General features: G+C 40.3%; 1 protein-coding gene across 3 annotated transcripts in view; it reads right to left on the reverse strand.

Annotated features, from left to right (window-relative positions):
• Positions 1-16,743, reverse strand: part of LOC117896477 — a 57,711-nt gene extending 40,968 nt beyond the window's left edge. For all 3 annotated transcript variants that reach the window (XM_034804816.1, XM_034804817.1, XM_034804815.1), the window contains exons 1-2: positions 16,339-16,743; positions 14,725-15,144 (exon numbers count right to left, since the gene is read on the reverse strand). The gene's annotated coding sequence lies outside the window, so the exon portion shown is untranslated. The remainder of the gene's footprint in view (positions 1-14,724; positions 15,145-16,338) is intronic.
• Between the last annotated feature and the right edge of the window lie 1,972 nt (positions 16,744-18,715).

Genomic DNA, 18,715 nt, shown 5'->3' on the forward strand with positions numbered 1-18,715 from the left:
ATTTTATTTTCCTTCTTTCTTTCATTCTATCTGTCCCTCTCTCGCTCTTACTGTCTCTGTGTGGCAGTGAGGGATGTTGCCTATTTTCATTTTGTTATTGAGTTTTAGCCCGGTTCGTCCTTTCTTAAGGGCATTATTATTAAGGTATAGACAAACATAGAGAGAGGGAAGTTATGGGTATGTATACATAAATGTCTAAATTGTACTCTGTAAGGGAGGGTAATATTATTTGCATGGGATGTTTCTAATGCAGAACTCTAACCAATCAAGAATTTATCCCCTTATCAGCGTTGAGGGGATATTTACGTGTATGGAATATATTTAATTCGGTTTGCCCATATCCTATACATATTAAAGCCAGGATCATTAACGAGAGTATGCCAAGTTTCGGCCTTCAATATGCCTTTTTCTTTATTTTTGGTTGACGGCTTTTGGCGTCGATGGTGCGTAAACGCAATGGTGCCTGCCTTCATCATCCTTGTAAATTTATAACCACTTGTTTTCCCGCTTATTTACATACATATTGACACAGCACAAACGACAGTTAGTGTGAGTGAGTGTGGGACCGAGTGTGTGGTTGTGTGTTCGCATCTGAAGCATCTTTAATACACATACATATGCATTGGGCCATGACAGGCTTGAGGTCGAGCCAGGGCCGGATCTGGTCTGCGTTCAAACAGCACCACCAGAACCAGCGCCGGCACCAGCGTTGACATCTTCACCAAATTAACAATGTAGGGAGTGGATTGTACAGCGGAGGAGTGTGCATGTGTATGTGGATTCTCTAGAGAGAGTGGTTGGATGGCTGGCACTTAAGACATACAAACAAACCCTTAGCCACATTTATCAAGGGTCTGTTAGGTGTCTGCTTGTCTGCTTGTCAGTGCTTCGGCTTTATTTATCATATGCTTTCGGTTATGAACGGCTGTTGTTGACCCTACACACACACACACACGCACAAACATGTCGTGTCTGTGTCTCTTGCGACAAAGATCTTCAAAAGTGCCCCTAGATGAGCCAAAAAAGCTCTCCCTTGTATATAACAAATTTCATTTCTCCCCTTTGCATACTCGTAGTTCTCGTTCTCCCCAAACAGATTAAGCTGTCTTGTTTCTTCCTTATCCATTTCACCTTCAAGCTGTTGGTGTAGCTCATGGATATGGCGACTTGATCTGCCCTCCCAAGAATCCATAAATTGTCATGCATTGCCTCATTCTCCTGCGCTCCTGACGGTTTCTTTTTTTGGTTCTCTGGTTTCCTCATTTTTCTGTTAGTTTATTTTGTTGCTAGGGGGATAAATTTATATGCGCCCTGGGCAGTGTTGTCAGTGAGTGTAATAACTCAATTATGTGGTTGTCCTGGTTGCATACATACATACATATGTGTCCATACTCCACCTTCCTTCTTTTGTGTTGAGTGTTTTTATCTTACGGCTGTCTAATCCTGGCCCCAAGGCTTTCCGTTTTTTCTTCTTTTTGCTAATCTTTACCTACCAAGAGAAGGCTCTTTCTTTCCTCCTCGGCCACTCAATGAATGCCAGAATTTAGTTCCCAGGGATTATTTGTTTGCTCTTTCGCTAATTTCAAATTAAATTGTGAGGCTGCCCGAAAAACTTTGTCGCGTTAAATGCGGCTAACCAATCTGTCGGCTGCTGGTGGCCAAATGTTCCCCGTTGATTGCGGTCGTGTTTGAGGTAACGGGTATCCTGAGTGACTTTGGTTTTTGGATGGGGTTTTGGGTTGAATTTTGGTGTGGTTTTGTTTGGATGGGCTTGTCTGAAGTTCGGTTCGTGTTTAAATTGAGTTTTCGGTTGAGGTCTGGATCATTGTGTAGGTTTGCTGCAAACAAATCGATTCAAAGCGCCATATAATGAAAAGAAAACAGGAAAAAATTTTCAGCTCGATCTTCGTTGCATTTGAAGCTAAAATTAGGCCATTTGAAGCTAGGAAATTCCTTTATGGCACCTTTGTTTAATTTAAACCAAACTAAACTTAAGATTATAAAAAGATTTTGATTATTTCTTCATTAATTATTCATCAGCCTGCGGAAACTACTTGTGAAAGGTAACTTTAAGTTTATATACAGAAAATGTGTTCAATCCTTGGCAAATATCATTACCACATGCATACATACATACATACATATGTACATATGTATATGTATGTTCCATATACTCCATTTTGATGGAGTTCTCTGGTAATGAAAAGAAAACATGCAACATGGCTGTTGCTGCTGCTGCTGTAGTAGTAGCGCCAGAACTTACATAAAAACCCGCCCCAGGGGATGCTGCTGCGCTACTGATGCGATGTGATGCTGATGCCGATCCCAACTCGCGTGTGCTACTCATGTGTCTTGTTTTGGCCGCCGCCGTATAAGCCACGCGAGTGGAGTTCCTCCCTCTCTTTCCGGATCATCTTTTTCACCATGCTGGCGGTTATTCATGTCTAACAGAAAGGGACGCTACGCTGGAGAGGGTGTGAAAGAGAGGGGCGAGTGACACATGTAACGCTTGCAGCGTCGTGCGAAATTTTTCAACATTCGCGCGCGCTTTTTCCCCTAACCCGCCCGTTGGCTGTCTTGCGCCTTGGGTTTGCCTACTTCTCGTTCTTCTTGTTGTTTCGTGTGTGTTTTTATCTTTATACTATTTTGTTTGCCCTTTAAAGAGGGTATTACGATGTGGCCTACATATCTTAGCAAGCAGAGAGTATAGTTTTAAAGAAAGTTTTTGTAGTATGTTTCCTCAGTATGAGCATTTCATTTATGAATTTTGCAAACATCCATAATTGTCCAAAAACTTATACAAATTGAATGACCAAATTATATACTTATGTATGTACATTATATACTTATATATATGTATGTAACTTTCATTAAAGATAGATCTCAGGGTATCCAAAGCGTCGAACCCTAAGGCACCTTTTTCTTTCTTGTTTTTAGCTTTTTTCGCCTACTTTTGGCGACAAAAATCTCTTGCGCAACTTTGAGAGAGAGATAAAGCGAGAGGGTAGGGGCGGGCTGAATGAGAGGAAAGGAAGGATTGCTCCCGTTTTGGTTTTGGTGCTTTGTTGTTTATTACCGTTACAGCTGTTGGTCCTGCCTGTCTGAGCGTGTATGTGCATGTCTGTGCGTGAAGATGTGTGTGTGTGGGCGTTTGTGTCGTTTTGTTTTTTTCGTCTTTCCGTCTCGTTTGTTGTTTGTGCAAAAATTAGTGGCAAAGTGGCATGGGGGCATGCGGCATGGGAGCCGAATGAGAACAACATGAACTTGAAGGCGTCTGCAGAAATTTTTAGCTTCATGTAGGAAATCCATGCCATGCCCCACATTTGAGGCTCTTCTTCAAGAATCAGCTCTTGGAGTGTTGTAATTGTAGGCAAAGGAGATAACTTTTCTCATGATATTTGTGCCTTTTGATTGCCGTAAATGGCATTGATTGACACGAATGGGTTTTCTTTTCGTAACCTTGGCTTAAATCAATGGCAGACCGAAAAAGTGTGGATTTCCCAGAACTATAGTGGATTTTTCGGGACTGTTTTCGACTTAGTGTGTTGCTTAAAGACGGCGGAAAACTTTTGATGAAATGAAAATTTTCTACAAAAGTTTTAGTCAAATTAAAAAGTTTTTCGTCTTGTCTTTGATTCTGCATTTATTAGTGGACTTTTATATATAGATTACAGATATACAGATTTCCTTTGAATTGGATTTATGATAGGGGGTCCATTTTTTTCTCACTTCAAACTTCATTCGTTTTTGCCGCGTTAAAGAACAATTTAATTTTCCAGCAGAGAAACAAACTCTGTAGTCCCAAGAAAAATCTAAAATAATTTCCATCACATTATTTGCACGAATTTATGTAAATTTTGTAGCATCCTCCACTCGCATAAATAAATACATACATATGTACATACATATGCATACATACATATGTATGTACATATGTATGTAAAGATGTACATCATTACATATTTACATACATTTATTTACATGGAATTGTCAGAATTGGAATTGAATTGTCAGCATTTGCAGCATCCATCATTAAAATATAAGAGGAATATGAAAACGCATAAATGAAAGCTCGCAGATACTTAGTACATAGAAATGTGCTCATACTTTCAACACTTTAATACCTACAGGTACCTATAGAAATATCTACTTATGTATGTATCTATGTATGTAAATCATTTTCCTGCCCAAGGGTTCATATAATCTATAGAGCATAAATATATGTATCTACAATATAAAATATAAATATTTATAACATTTCGCTTTAGGGGGCTTTTTGGTTTCAGTTACAGTTTGAAACCAAATCAACGTTAAAAGCCATTTTGCATATGTATATGTACATATGTATGTATGTATAGAAGAAAATTGCAAAAACGCTACTCGTTTTTCCAGGAGCTGCAGGAGGGCTTTCCAACATTTTTATTCGCATTTTATTTGATTTGCGCTTAGCTCTCTCTCTTTCTCATTTTCCCTCTGTATTCATCTCCAGTCTCTTGGTTTTCCTTTAAGTGGAGCTCCAAAGGAAAAAAGAGCTCGGAATAAAGAGCCTGGGAGCACGGCACTTAAATCGTGTAAAGGTAATAAAGGAGGAAAAGTCAGAGCCAAACGATTCCTTGTTCCTCCACTTTGGTTTGGCTTTTCCCTTTTTTTTTTTGCCGCAGGTCGATATCTATGGATTTCAATATACAATACATACATACTTATAGGATGATAAATGATTTACGACTGTTTGTCGGGTAATGTTGGCCAATTAAGTGAATTGTGTTCGAGTACGAGTATGGCTAAGTAGATACATGAATCTTTATGGGTAGCAAGTGTTTTTGGGGCAGGTAAAGGAGGATGTGTACTAATGAAACGAATCGAGTTTGTGGGCAGACAGAGGTGGAATGACTAAGGAAATATATTTTAGTTGTGTCATGTCTCACAGGAGTTCCGGAAAATGCAAAGAAACTAATTTGCGGCAAAGAATCTTATGTGTGGAAGACCCTTTAGTTAAAGTAAATTTTATGATTTACTTTGCCGTATTCGTCATTCAAATATGAAAACACCAATGATACCTACATACATATGTATATACATACATACACAAATGCTAAATATCACAACCCTATTTCTTAGACCACTTTCAATTATGAAAACAGTTGGGTTTTTCTGTTGTCACCTTCAAATTCTAGACAACATGTTTCGAAGAACATAATCAGGACTCTCCCTCTTCCATTTGGCTTAAACCCTTAAATTTGTATGTTTATTTTATCCATTTCCTTCCTCACTCAGCTTAAACCATCCTTCGGCTCACCACTTGCTTAGGTCGAACCTCTTTGATGGCTTAACCAACCTAGCTGACAGCTGAGCCGACACACACCCACAACCAGCAACCAACCAGCAATCACAAATATACCAACCATTCGCTGTGCCTCCAGCGAAAGCCCACTCATTAGGTGGCCAACAACTGTATGGGGAAAGTGTTGGGCGAGTGGCTGAAAATTTATGCAGGCAAATTTGTTTGTTTGTTCGGTGAGAGGCGGCCAATGCCAATGTCATGCCGCCCCCTTTGCTCTTTGCATAAATTTTCTTGGGGTCTTCCCATACCATAAACACTTTGCAATTCCATTTCGAATCCGCAAAAATATTCTCACATTCTCATCTCTCCCTCTTTCGCTCGTATCTCTGTTGAGAACAAAATTTAATTATGCGCACGCAACAAATTTGTTTTCCTTCCTGAATGCTTTTCCTATTTTCCTTTAGCCTTTCTTAGCCTCTATCTGTTTTTGTCTGTGTGTGCCATTTGTGTTCGTTTTTCCCCAATTTCTTTTTGGGCTTTTTGGCGATTTTTATTGCATTTTTTCCATTTGCTGAGCCAACTCTTTTAATGAGTTTTCATGGGGTGGGATGTGTGTGTGTGTGTGTAGGGTTACCCTTTTTTTCGGGGTTTCGTCCTAGATTCTAAGCCTCTTTTAATGCGCTGGGTCATTGGTGTGGCGCAGGCAGCCTGAACACTTGGCTTTTATTATATGGCTAGGTGTCATCCTTTGGTCGGCCACCAATTGGGTTAATTGAATTTTCAGTAGAGCTGCAGACTCCACTCCTTTTGGGGTCTTCTCTGCGCCATCTTCTAACTCTTTTGGGTCTCTCTTTTGGCCAAGAACCTCTGGATTTCACCGTCTCACTGGAACTGAACTGCTTTGGGGCTCTGCGTCCTGCGACAATCTGGCTGTCAACTAATTTCATTTAGCTTCATCTCTTTGGTGTGTGTCTGTGTGTTTCCTTGGCTGTGGGCCATGCCATGTTGGTCGGATTAGGCCATATACGACATGTGGGACAGTTTTTCGGTTATGTATGGTCCCTGATGTCCAAGCTGTTGAGGTTTTCCTCTTGCTGGTTTTAGATTTTATGTAATTTTGAGAAAATGAAAATCTCGGTTGTCATTCCCTGCATCGCTTGACAGTTTCTTGGCCTGCAGGAAATCTTGCTGCTGCATTTTACTTAGGTGGTTTTTCCGGTTTGCTTTATATCTGGCTCTCTTTTTTGCTGTAACCACATCTGGTGTCGTGTTCACATTAGGTTTTCTAATTGAAATACAGTCAAACTATGCGTCAAACTTGTTGAACGAAGTTTCGGGCCAAAAGCAGTGAAACAGTACATCTAGCGCCAAAGGCAATGAAAACCGTTCGTCCAAAAGGGTGCTCGTGTGTACTTGCGAGCGTGTATGTGTGCAATTGTTTTGGCCCACTTCTAAGCGCATTAGACCCACACAGAAAAAATTCTGGTAACTGCAGCGAAAATTGAAACAAATGGCCAACACAGCGGCGGGGCTTTAAAGAGGCGTACGCCTCGTACGAGGCGCCAAGAACACAAGTTTTTGTTGTATGTTTTCCTGTTTCCTGTTGGTGGTGGTGGTGGGCACCAGGACACGTTTATGCCACCTGAAGCGACGACCAGTTAGCTCATTTACATTCAAATGGAAATGAGGGAAAATTTCGCACATTTTCCTGTGGCCGTGTGAAAACTTTTAATTTCCCCAGCACGAATACGAGCGTCCGAGTGGACAGGTTGCCGTTTGGTTTGTTAAATGGGGAAACCATAATCACTTTGAATGTCCTTTAATGAATTAATTTAAGTGCGACATTGACAAATTGCAGGAGATAATAAATGGTTATGTGGAGATTCATCACATACGTACATACATATGTACATACATATGTATGTTTGTATATGTATGTCTGTTTGTATCATTTATCTGAATGGACGTGGCGGAGTGCCAGCGTCAAGTGTATGTCAGCCCTAATGAATTTCTTTCACTAGACTTTTCCTTTCTTTTTGGCGGAAATCAGCACGCAATCCGCATGGCACTCAGCCAACTGGAAGAGTGGTTCAAAGAGAGATAGAGAGTGGAATAGAGGGAGAGAGAAGGAGGGAAGAAAATAGAGAGATGGGCAGAGGAACATAGACAAAGACCGCATTTTAAGATTACAAAGTGTGTGACAAGTTTATGAGTTTTGGCGGCGCTTTGGCTTAGTTTCTCAAGGAGGATGATATTTACTCTCCTTCATATATGTCATAAGCCAACGCCCTATTAATATTTATCTGTCTCTTTCACTCATTTTATTTGCCCTGCTTTACTGTGTCCGTGTGTGTTTCGGTGGTTTACCGACTATCGAATGAGTTCATTGAACTCGCTTGCGTGACTTTAATTATGCACCGCAAACAAACACTCAGCCAAGGCCTTGGCAGCCCTAATTATAGCTGAAAAGAAAACGTAGTCAAAGGACCAAGCTACTTAAAGTATGCTCCACTTTTCTGCTTTCACTTTTCCCCTACAGAATACTCCAGTTTTCTCACCAAAGCATCCTCTAGTTTCAGGTCTATCTAGTCTTCAGAAGTATCCTCCATTTGTTGCTTTCATTATAAATACATTTGAAAATTCATTTCCTGTTTCATTTGGACCTCATCCAATTCCCATTAAATAGCTTTCCAAAGTAGCATTTTCCTTCCACATTTGGCACATATCGCTTTTAAGTTTGCTTCCATTAACATTCCCTCGAGTTTGAAGGAATCACATCCACACATAGGAGAAGTGTCACACACTCTAAATCCCGGCAAGTTTCACATTTAACCCTTTTATTTTCTTCCCTTTTTTTCCCCCTGTCAGCCAGAAATGAATTTTGGGCACAGCCCAGAAAAATAAAAGGCAGAAAGGGAGGACGGAGAAATGCAAACAAAGGGAAAAGTAAAGTAAAATTTGTGGAGAAAAGGGCAAGCTGCCGTCGTTTGTGATATTTTTAAAGACTTCCTTTCTCTACCCAGTAAGAATTTCCATCCTGTTGTTCCCCAATTTACGTTTTCATTCAATGTTTGGGTGGCGAGTCCTTCTAGGCGTAGTCCTGGCTATAAAGCTCGTCCCTGGTTTTGGCCACGATGCCACGATGCTGGGCCCTAGTTCTGAGGTTCTTTTTGGGACTGTTTCTAAGGCTCTTTCTGTTCCTGGTTATAAAACTGTTTCTGGTCCTAGCTGTGAGGCTGGTCTCATGGTTCTATATCTGGTCCTTGCTCCTGGCCCCGACTGTTGTTTATTGCGTAATTGTTGGAAAATGGCGCCCTCAACTTGGCTTGATTTTGACTTTGGCTTTTACTTGGCTTTTGCCTCTGGCTTGTCTCCGGCTCTGGCTCCACACTCTGTTGACTGTTAGGTGAAATTAAATTGTTTGCTTTCATGCTAGCCAGTTTCCCATTCCTTAGCCTGTACATTCTGCTTTTCCTTAGATTGGTTTGTATTTGAGTTAATGCTTAGGATTGCAATTTTGATTCTTTAAAAGTTTTTAATTAAAGGCATTTATTTGCCCATGTTAATTTGTGTTTATTCCGAGAGCAGCAGCAGCATCAGCATCATCAGCAGGATGCTGCCAACAATCCTGCGGGGGCATCCGCTAATTAGGCGCATTTAATGACATCGTCAGCGGCTTCCTCTTCTTCTCGTCCTTAAGTCGTGTCGTGCAAATTACTGACCACCAATGGTTGAAGGAAGGAGAGATAGGACTAACCAGATGGCCCAGCACCGGCGCATCCATTTATATACCTTTTTATATGCAATTAGGTGTCTGCAGGAAAAGGGCCTGGCACCTGCCCAGACTGCATAAATCACGGCTTGGGGTCCATTAATTTGTGCCTTGGCTTCTACCCTAATTTTGCTGAATGCTTGTAATTGCTTTCCGGAGAAAAGAATTGATTGCCAAAGGAAGGCCAGCCCGAAGAACCAGCCACAGCAGCATGACTTGTGGAGTCTAAATGGTTGACACCTTGTGATTTGGAGGAACCTCAAACCGTAGGCAACGGTTTGAGTTACCTGGCCTTCAGAGTCGATTGATCCACGAGGAAGCTCGATAGCCCACTAACTACTATCGAAACTACCGCCAATAACCAATTTCCATAACCAAGGCCATATATCAATCAATTCGAATAATGAATGCGTTAACCAAATATCATTAAATTTTAAATACGGATGCAAGCAAATGATGGTCAAAGAATTATGAACAATTTAAATGAGAATAAATTAAACACAAAAGTCAGTAATGCTCGTCAATTGTCCGACGCATTACGTATACGCCACCGGCACTTATCCGTCATTATGACAGAACATTCAACTCTCAACCACAACCACGAGAGCATAATTATGTTGATGTTAATGTCATGTTTCACTCACACACCAAACACACATGCAGTTGCATGGATTTTCCATTTTCAACCGCACAATCGGGCATTTGCACATCTTCAACTGAAATATTCGATCAAATGAATTTGGAACTTTTAATCGTTTCCTGTTCTGCACTTTGTTTGTCGATTAGTCAGCTAATTAGTCGCTTCTAATTAGCCAGCATAATTTTCCCAAGATAATACTGTTTTTGGCTTTTATTTTTATCTTAAAGGTACCCCTAATTGTATGGGTGTTTTTGGTTAGATATTCTGTTTCGTATGCAAGTGGATAAATGTTCTAATTAAACCGCAATTGCAAATACAATACCAGCGAGGTATAACAAATGGCATCGTTTATCATTTTGCATAACAAATTCACAATAAATTGTATTATTGGTTTGGCTGGGGAGTGCCCCTGAGGCTACTTTACAAATTGTTATCCATAGAAGGGCGGGGCTTTACATATATGTATGTGGGGCATTAAATCATATTTGACAAGTCAAATTAGCATGGGGGAGTTCTGGGGTTTTCAGGGTGCCAGTAGTGAAAGAGACCAAAAACAATGAGTGACAACAATAAAGCTTAAGCTTTCGTAATAAATGCTCAAAAGACAAGGAGTAATGGAATATGAAGATGCAACGCACCATAGCCTTGCACTTGTAAGTATATTCATTTATATAGCTGTATGTAAAGGGTCCACCCATCTGCACCTTGCACACATCCAAAATGTCATCTAAGAGTCTATTCGAATTTGTTGCTTGCTTAAGCCTCTAGCAGATGGTATGGGTATGATGGTTATCCTTGACAGTGTGCACACTATAGAAAGAGCTGAAAATTATGCAATGCCAAGAGTATCTAAAGATTCGGATTTAAATTGTGGCGCTCCGTTCTGTACTTTTTATTTTGCCTGCTCATACGACTTGCCTTAGATTTCTTCTCGCTCTCCTTCATGCAGCTTCTTTTGTCTGTTTACAGCGCGATTTTATTTTTTAAAATTTCGTTGTGCTTCCGTTCCAGTTTTCCCCATTTTCCACACACAATTTCCACCTACCTCCCCTGTACCCGTGGCCATCGTCTTCTGTTGACTGTTTACGCATTCGCCCAACGCTCAACTATTCATGTGTCTCTCTCTCTCCGTCTCTTTTTGAATGTGTGCCCTCCTCGCGTTCTCGCTTGTGTCTCCGTCTCACCACTCACTTCATGTGTCTGTCTGTGTTGTCTCTTTTTTTTGCGTTTTCAATTCCATTCAGTTTTCCTTAATATGGCATTAAAGCAGATTGCACTGCTCTAGTGTGTGAGTATGTGTCTGTGTGAGGAGTAAACAAATGTGCTCGGAAATATAATGCGTGGCAAAAAATTAGATGCAGTTGGGTGTCGAATATGAAACGGATATTTGGGTCAACAAAATGGCAAACAATATTCGTATGGAAGAGTCAACATTTTAGTGGGGACCCGCAATCCAAACAATTGAATGAAACTCTTGGAAAAAACAGAAAATAAATCAATATTACTTTTGCCACATGGGTTTGTTTCAAATAAATATGTGTTCTGATGAGAATTTCGTTTGATCGATTTTACAAAAACCTCTAATATTACCATATATGTATGTATGTGTGAATCTTTCAGCTTGTTGTTTTAGCTTCAGATTCTGTGGAAAAAAGTCTAAATATCCTACCTATTTATAAGGTACAAATGTGTATATCGGAGCGGACTTAATTATATTATTCATTTATTCATCCATTATCTTCGTACAAAATTATAGACTACATTAAAAAAGACCATACATAGCAAAAGAGTGATAACAGTTCCAATAATCCACTGAATAATTGAATATTTGTTGTAAGTTTACATAATTATATATCATAAATTATTCTGCCTTTTGTTTTAGTTCTTTATATTTCTTTATAATTAATTAATTTCATTTCAAATATAAAATGCATCAATTAACCACAGAGGAACCACCAAAAATATAATTTACATATCGCAGACAGCTTTCGCACAAAAATATTAAATACAATTCCAATTCATTAAATTGCGAAATAAACATTAATATGATGATGTTTCACCCCCGCTTACATGCTCCATTTGTGTTTACCACGAAATGCAAATACAAACACAAATAAATATTAAAGCTCATAAAACAACCAGAGCCAAATAAAATTGCAATGTTAAGGGAAAACAAGAAAAAATGCTTGCCAGCTTATAAAAAATGTAATAAACGATTTTTCAGCCAATTCTGTGTGGCAGAGAAGATGGGGAAGAAGGAGGGAAAGGTTAAACGTCCCAAAGAAATAATTACGGAGTGTTTTCACTAAAAGCAAAACAAAAATTCAGCGGAAAAATTAACATACAATTTTTTGGAGGAAAGCCGCTTAGGTCAAATGAAATGCAGCCAACCTGAAATTGAGGGGCGTCTCCCTTAAAAGGAAGAAAGAGACAACTGAGAGAGTGAAAAGCAGCTACGCCCATCATTTCATTAGCATTCCGCTCGCATTTCTGATCTGAGTAACGAGTTTCTCTTTATATTGTCCAGATTCGGGATTCGGATTTGCTTTTACTTTGGATGGGTCTTTAGTCTGGGGCTTGAAGCATAAACTGCAATGCTAAAAAGATTTGCGGGTAAAGGTTACAAAGAAGTTGTGAAGAGGATGGTTTTTAATCTTTTGTTTAGGAAAGAGCAGTTCGACGGGAAAAGGATTAAATTTGAATGATTTGGTAGAATATTATGAAAGCAATTCTTTGGCAAATTCTCCTCTTATTTAGCTGAAAAATAAGAGTATCTAAAGAAAGAGCATCACATTTACCCTAGATATACGAGTATATAAAGAAAGAGCATCACAAATACTCATTTCTCTCTCTGCATTTTTCGCTTTTAATTTTCCACAAAAGCTTGGCATTAAACAAATAAAATGTTTTCTCTGCTTTCGGCCTGGTTATTGCTTGCCTAAGTGGATGCCATTTTAAAGGGGGAGGTTCTGTCTCAGGCCTGCTGACGTAGCGCTGAAGGGGACACCTTTTAATTGGACTCTCCTTCGCCTGCCGAATGGCATAATGGAGTGGCATAAATCTACTTAACACACCAACAGATTGGAACGCAAAACAACAATGCCATCACACTCATGTTCCCAGTTTTCCATAGCACTTACAGGCCCAAGGGCTTTGTGCCATGGGGCTTTGTCTTTTTCTGTTCTATCCCGGAACAAGAGATTTGATTAACATTTTGTCAAAGCCTCTGTTCTGGCACCGAGAACAATGGCAAACAATGATGCGGGGAACACAATGTGGCATTGATTTGTGCATTTCTGTTGTATAAGTCCTAATGTGTGGATGGATGAGCAGAAGCCTCGTCGCTAATGATTACACAAACATGACGTTACGTACGTTGGAAATACGAGTGGAATCTTTTCTCAAGACAACCCTGATGGAGTCCCGGGACCAGTGAAGCGTAGTATAGTAACTGTCTTATGTCTCCAACTCTGGATTCTTTGGAAAAGCGGTTAAAGTATGGCCCACTGTTACACAAACAAACGGAGGTATGCCATGCAAAATTGTTTTAGAGTGTGAGGGAAGTTAAAGCCACAAGACGGAAGTTGTAAAGGCAGTGGAAAACAAATGTTTCACTTGGCCTTTTGACAGCCTCTCGTAAAGCGCTCCAACTTGAGTACCGAAAATTACAGCAGCAACAATAGAAACAAAAAACAAGAGAGTGTCCTTGCCAGGAACTTTTTGTTTTCACATCGCAGCATGGGTATAGGCCCTATATGTATATTCACTAGGAACTTCGGTATTTGTGCTAGAGTTTCAGAGAGTGTGTGTGTCGGTGTGTAGATTTATGTGCTGTATGTGACAAGTTTGCGACAGCACGCGGCAGGGCACGAGGAAAAGCTTAAGTCTAGCTAAGAAGTTGCCATACTTTGTCTACTTTGTAGTGAAACCATAGTCTCATAATGAAAAAAAAATTAGGATGAATTTGGAGAAGACATTTAGTTGGTTAATTTAAAGAGATGGCCTTGAGATGGCGAAAGCTTTGGCGGTTGCAGGAAGTGAAAGTGGGTTAATGGATAATCCTTAAGGGTAATTGATGTAGGGCTTTCGTAAAATGGTTTCTTTTTGAAAGAAATGTCTGCTGAAGGTTGGCTAAAGGTTGTCGAATTTTTCTTCAAAACATTTATATTCTAAATTATTGGCAAAAATTGACATAAAATTTGGCTAATCAATTTTAAGTTCACACTAAATATAGTTTGAGCACAAAGTAAAAGAGAATATCAAATAAAACGGTGAAATTCCCAAATGATTTATGCCGAATAGGCACCTTAAAGCACTCTAAACCAGCACAGTATTCACAAATGACTCTGACCCAACTCAGACTCTATGAAAGATTGACATACCCACATATAGTCATCGAATATTAACTGCCAAGTGGCATGCAAATCGTTCCAAATTTCATCCACCTAAAAGTATTCTATTAACCTTTTCATGCGAATGATTACAGTTCCACTCAGACTGCCTTTGTTTGTTTTCTTATATTCTTGGAAGTTTATCGACTAACCCCGCACCCAAGGGGCTGTCATTTGTTATTTGTTGAAAAATTTGTCTGTCTGACTTTTGTGTGACTTTGTCGCTTCAATTTGCGCGTGTCGCAAGGCTGTCCCTGGCTTTTGTTCCTTCTCTAAGCTTTATTTATTTTATTTCATTCTTTTTCTCAAGTGGATGGATGCTGCTTCTGTTGCTGCTGTTTGGAGGGGCTATGGTCATTGTTATAACAAGCAGGTTGATTTGGCTAACAAGCAGAAGATGAAAGGGAACGAAGTGTCAGAATCCTCTGCAATTTATGAGCTCAAAGTGGAAGAGCAAGCAGAGTTATGTTGTTACTATTTAAATGCCAGAAATAACTCAAGAAGGAAGGAGGTCTCGGTCTCGGGTTCTCCCCAGCTAAGTGCTTAACTGACTTGACTTATTCTCTCTCTCTCTCTCCCACCATCAAATCCCTGCTGTGCGACATGGCGTATGCGTAACAATTACAAAAAGCATACTCACCCACAAACACTGTCCCTGTACTGATGTATGCGAGTGCTTCTCTCCAGACACCACACTGCTTGCTGATGGGTTAAGCCGCTTTGAAGGCTGTCGACGGGTCAAAAAGGCTTGTCTGGCCTAGGAGATTTAGCTTGTTTGGCGTCCTTTGCCTGTCTGCGACACGCGCACACTTCACTTCAACACACACAAACACGCACGCACACTTCGAGGAATAGGAAGGCGGACTTGGAATTGCACGCACTTTCGGACAGCAGCAGGAAGTCCTTTTTGCCGGAGGCAATTAAAACGCTTCGACCGTTTGACTTTCGTCGTGTATCAAATGGTATTTCCAGCAAAAGCCTTTTGGTAATTGTAGACAGGACACGCTCTGTCTTGTAGTCTCATATATCCTTCAGCCTCAGCGCCTTATCACAAATTTTACTGAAAAATTTAAACGGTTTTTAGGTTTATGGGGCGGAGATTTTCGTGGAAGAATTGGCGAAACGTCCCACAAATATTCGGCAATTAAGCTCAGTGAAAGAGCGTCGGCACACGGTGCGTATGAGTGATGTGGGTGGCGGCCACTGCCAGGGCTATGGCGATGCCGGAATCGGAATAGGAATGCCTTACGAGTACGTCGTAATGTAAGCAGGCGTCAGCCGGCTGGCGTGTGTCATCTTTAATAGCAGCCATGGCGACGGCAATTTGCAGGGGGACAGGGATAGGTATGTTCTTCCTGGTGTTGCGGTTTGTTGTGTGATCTGATCACGTATTAGCCGGGCCAACAGCCGGAGCACCGACACTCGCTGGCAGAGAAGACGTTTTACAAATAAATGTTCTACTTTTAGACTAAAGGCAAAGGAAAGGTCCTCTAATCTTGTGGCTTACTTTTAAGCTGCTTCAAAAATGCCTGGCACGTGAGTTCCATCAGAAAAAATTTTCAAATCCTTTACGATTCGTGTGGTATATAAGGAGGGATCAACTTTCAATAACCCCAGTACTTCCTGGATGGTACTCTAGTACAAGAGTCCGAAAGCAAGGGAATGCTCCGATTCACGTGATTGTGATATCCATATTAGAAAAGGTAGCACGCCGTGAAGAATATAGGCCCATTTCAGTTGAATAATACATTCAAGTATCTAACATAGATCACTGCTATTTCTTTTAGCATAAATCGCACATGAACTTAGGCGTCGGACTTTGGACTTGAAAGTATTTAGCGGATACGACGGCCGCCTTTTGCTACCTTAGAAATTTATTTAAGTTCTCATCTTCCATGAACCCTTCCAACAACTTCCAACAACTGACCTGTTTATCCACAAAGTTCCGATTTTCTAATAGGCATCCTGTTAGAAAAATATAACACACAGCCTGTTATATGGGATGGCAATTTGAACTTTCAATTTGTATACACCATTCATGATACCCTCGGTTAAAACGCTCATCAAGTGAGTTTGCCCTCAAATAGTGGCCAGCATTGTTGGACCAAGACCAAGACAGCAACAGCCGCCGCAGAACCAGTAGCAGCATCAGCCCAGGCTCATTAACACACATCCCGTCCGACTGATGCTATTGATATGCCTGGCACGCCATGACTTTCCAAGCGTATCCCTCCATACACAAGCGCACACTCACATCAGTACACACAATTACCAAGAGCCGATGCCTGCTGTAACGCCTGCCGCCCAAGCGGTTCATTCATAAAAATCCTACGTTTCGAGCAATGTTAAAGCTTTAAGGACACGACACACACATGGGGCAGCAGTAGCAGCAGTTTGTGGTGAAGACTTCTTGCACCATTCGCGTTTTGGGTGAGCACACTGTCACATTTGCCCCGTTTTCCGGGGCAGCACAATCCGCGTTGCCTACTTTCCGGGCAGCACAAAAGTCCGAATTACGCGCGCGAATTTCGCTGGATGCGAGAGCAGAGGATGTGATGTGTTTTCCGGAGACACAACCAAACGCTTCGGGACTTGCACGGGAACTAAAACTGAAAACGAACCGAGTCTGATTGGGTCGCAGCAGCCTTCGAAGCCGGAGACAGAGCCAACATTACTTCGTCTGTGTCTGCAACGAAAGTGAAACGTAACGCATACGCAGCGGTGACCCGCTTCCCCACTTGCTCGGCCGTAACGAAAGCTTTTGCTCTTCCTTTCATAGAGCTTTCAGAGAGCGGTAGAGTTGCAGAACAGCTGACTTTTGTTATTGCCGGGCGGCCTACCCTTAGTGTTCTTGTTGTTGTTAGACTTTGGCTCTGAAATTGTGTTTATGCAAAGTTTTCTTAGGGGATTATTAAGTAATTGATTGCATTTACGATTTTGACTGCTGTTGACATAGCCAAGGTCACGCTCAATGGAGTTTTTGGTCCCTAAATATATTTATATAAATCAATTTCTTAAGACAGCTCAGGCCCAGTATTCTCTCGCCGATGGCTTTTGTGGCTGGCCAATACGGCTTACAATAGACAAAAGAATGAAAGACAGACTTGACAAAGTGATTAATCACTTTGTTGAAATCTTGTTTACAAAATTCTTTAAATTCTGAGAAATCAAGGCGATAAAACCTACTAAAAACTCCGCTCTATGGCGTATAAGTGGCTGACACCCCAACAATTAGCCCTCTGAAAGCTTTCTAAGCACACATGCCACCCAGTATTCGCTCCGGTACAAGCCAATTTATGAATGAACAGCCATACTTATATATATGTATGTATGTATTTAGGTATCGTCATGTTCCTTCCTTCTCGTTTGGCTTTCTTCCTTGAGCTGGCAGGCAGCCATTATGTTGATAATTTGATTCGCATTGTCGGTGGTTTTCCGGGGCTTTGTTCGCCCCATGAATGCCATTATATTCCACTTATTTTGTGTCGGTTGTCATCGTCGATTCTTTGCATTTAATAGGAATTTAATTATGTGCGTATGCATGTACATACATATGTACATGTGTATGTGTATACTTGTACTTATTCGTGTCCCTGCTCAACATCGTGGCTTTTGTGACTGTGCCATTTACTTTTTTTAAGCTAGTCAAAATCGTTGACTAAAAATATGCCTCTTACGAGTATTTGGGACGTTTAGTCATTAATAATGAAAGCATTTTAATTACTTGAGCAGCTTAGCATACACTCCAGTGTTTGCATGGGAGAATGGGCATGGAGTGTGATAAATAGGAGGCAGGGCAATACGATTTCATGTCGTGTGTATTTTATCCAATTATCTTGTTTACTTTTGACTGGAGCTGGGGATACTTACTGCTGCTTGGATGAGCACAATATTTACAACCAGAAAATGTAAATGCGAGTATTTTACAGGGTATGAGAAAAGGATACAAGAAATTTTAAAATGTTCCCTCAAAGGGCCGGAACATGAAAAAATAAATAATTAAAAAGAATGAATAAATGAGAAAAAGCTTTCTCTGAAAATAATTAAGTCTGCGTCTGTGTCTTAAATATGAAATGTCAGAATAAAATCCGTATTTAGTTGTTTCTGATATATACCTTATATCCTTATAACCTTATATACTTAAGTACAAAACAACTTTCAACAGAGCTTTAAAGTTGGAACAAATAAATAGACAAGAACCAATAAAAACGTGCAAGAAAATGTTAAAAGCTTTCCAAAATAGCTTTAAGTTGGATAAATTTATAGCATGCAACTTTTATGGCAGTTGCGGGAAGCTCAGGATAAAGCTTTGGATTGACTACTTAAGATAAGCTTTCTTCTTATGTTTTAAACCTAAAGTCAAATTTAAAATAACCAAACTTTAGCCGTTTAGCATAAGACTTCAACCAAAGTAGACTTACATATTAAACTGAACTATCAAAAACCAATATAACCAAGTAGGAACCTTCCCAATCATATCCAAGAATCAACAAAAACCAAGCACATTCCCTTGCACAAAACACGCCATAGCCTTAATCATTAAACAAAAACCAATGCCTAAGCCAATGGAAACCCTGTCTAGCCTGAAAGGGAAAGGTTTTTCCTGCCTTCACCATTCTCTACCTAAGAAT

The sequence above is a fragment of the Drosophila subobscura genome, chromosome O (genome assembly GCF_008121235.1).
Source record: "Drosophila subobscura isolate 14011-0131.10 chromosome O, UCBerk_Dsub_1.0, whole genome shotgun sequence".
In the NCBI taxonomy this organism is placed as follows: Eukaryota; Metazoa; Arthropoda; class Insecta; order Diptera; family Drosophilidae; genus Drosophila; species Drosophila subobscura.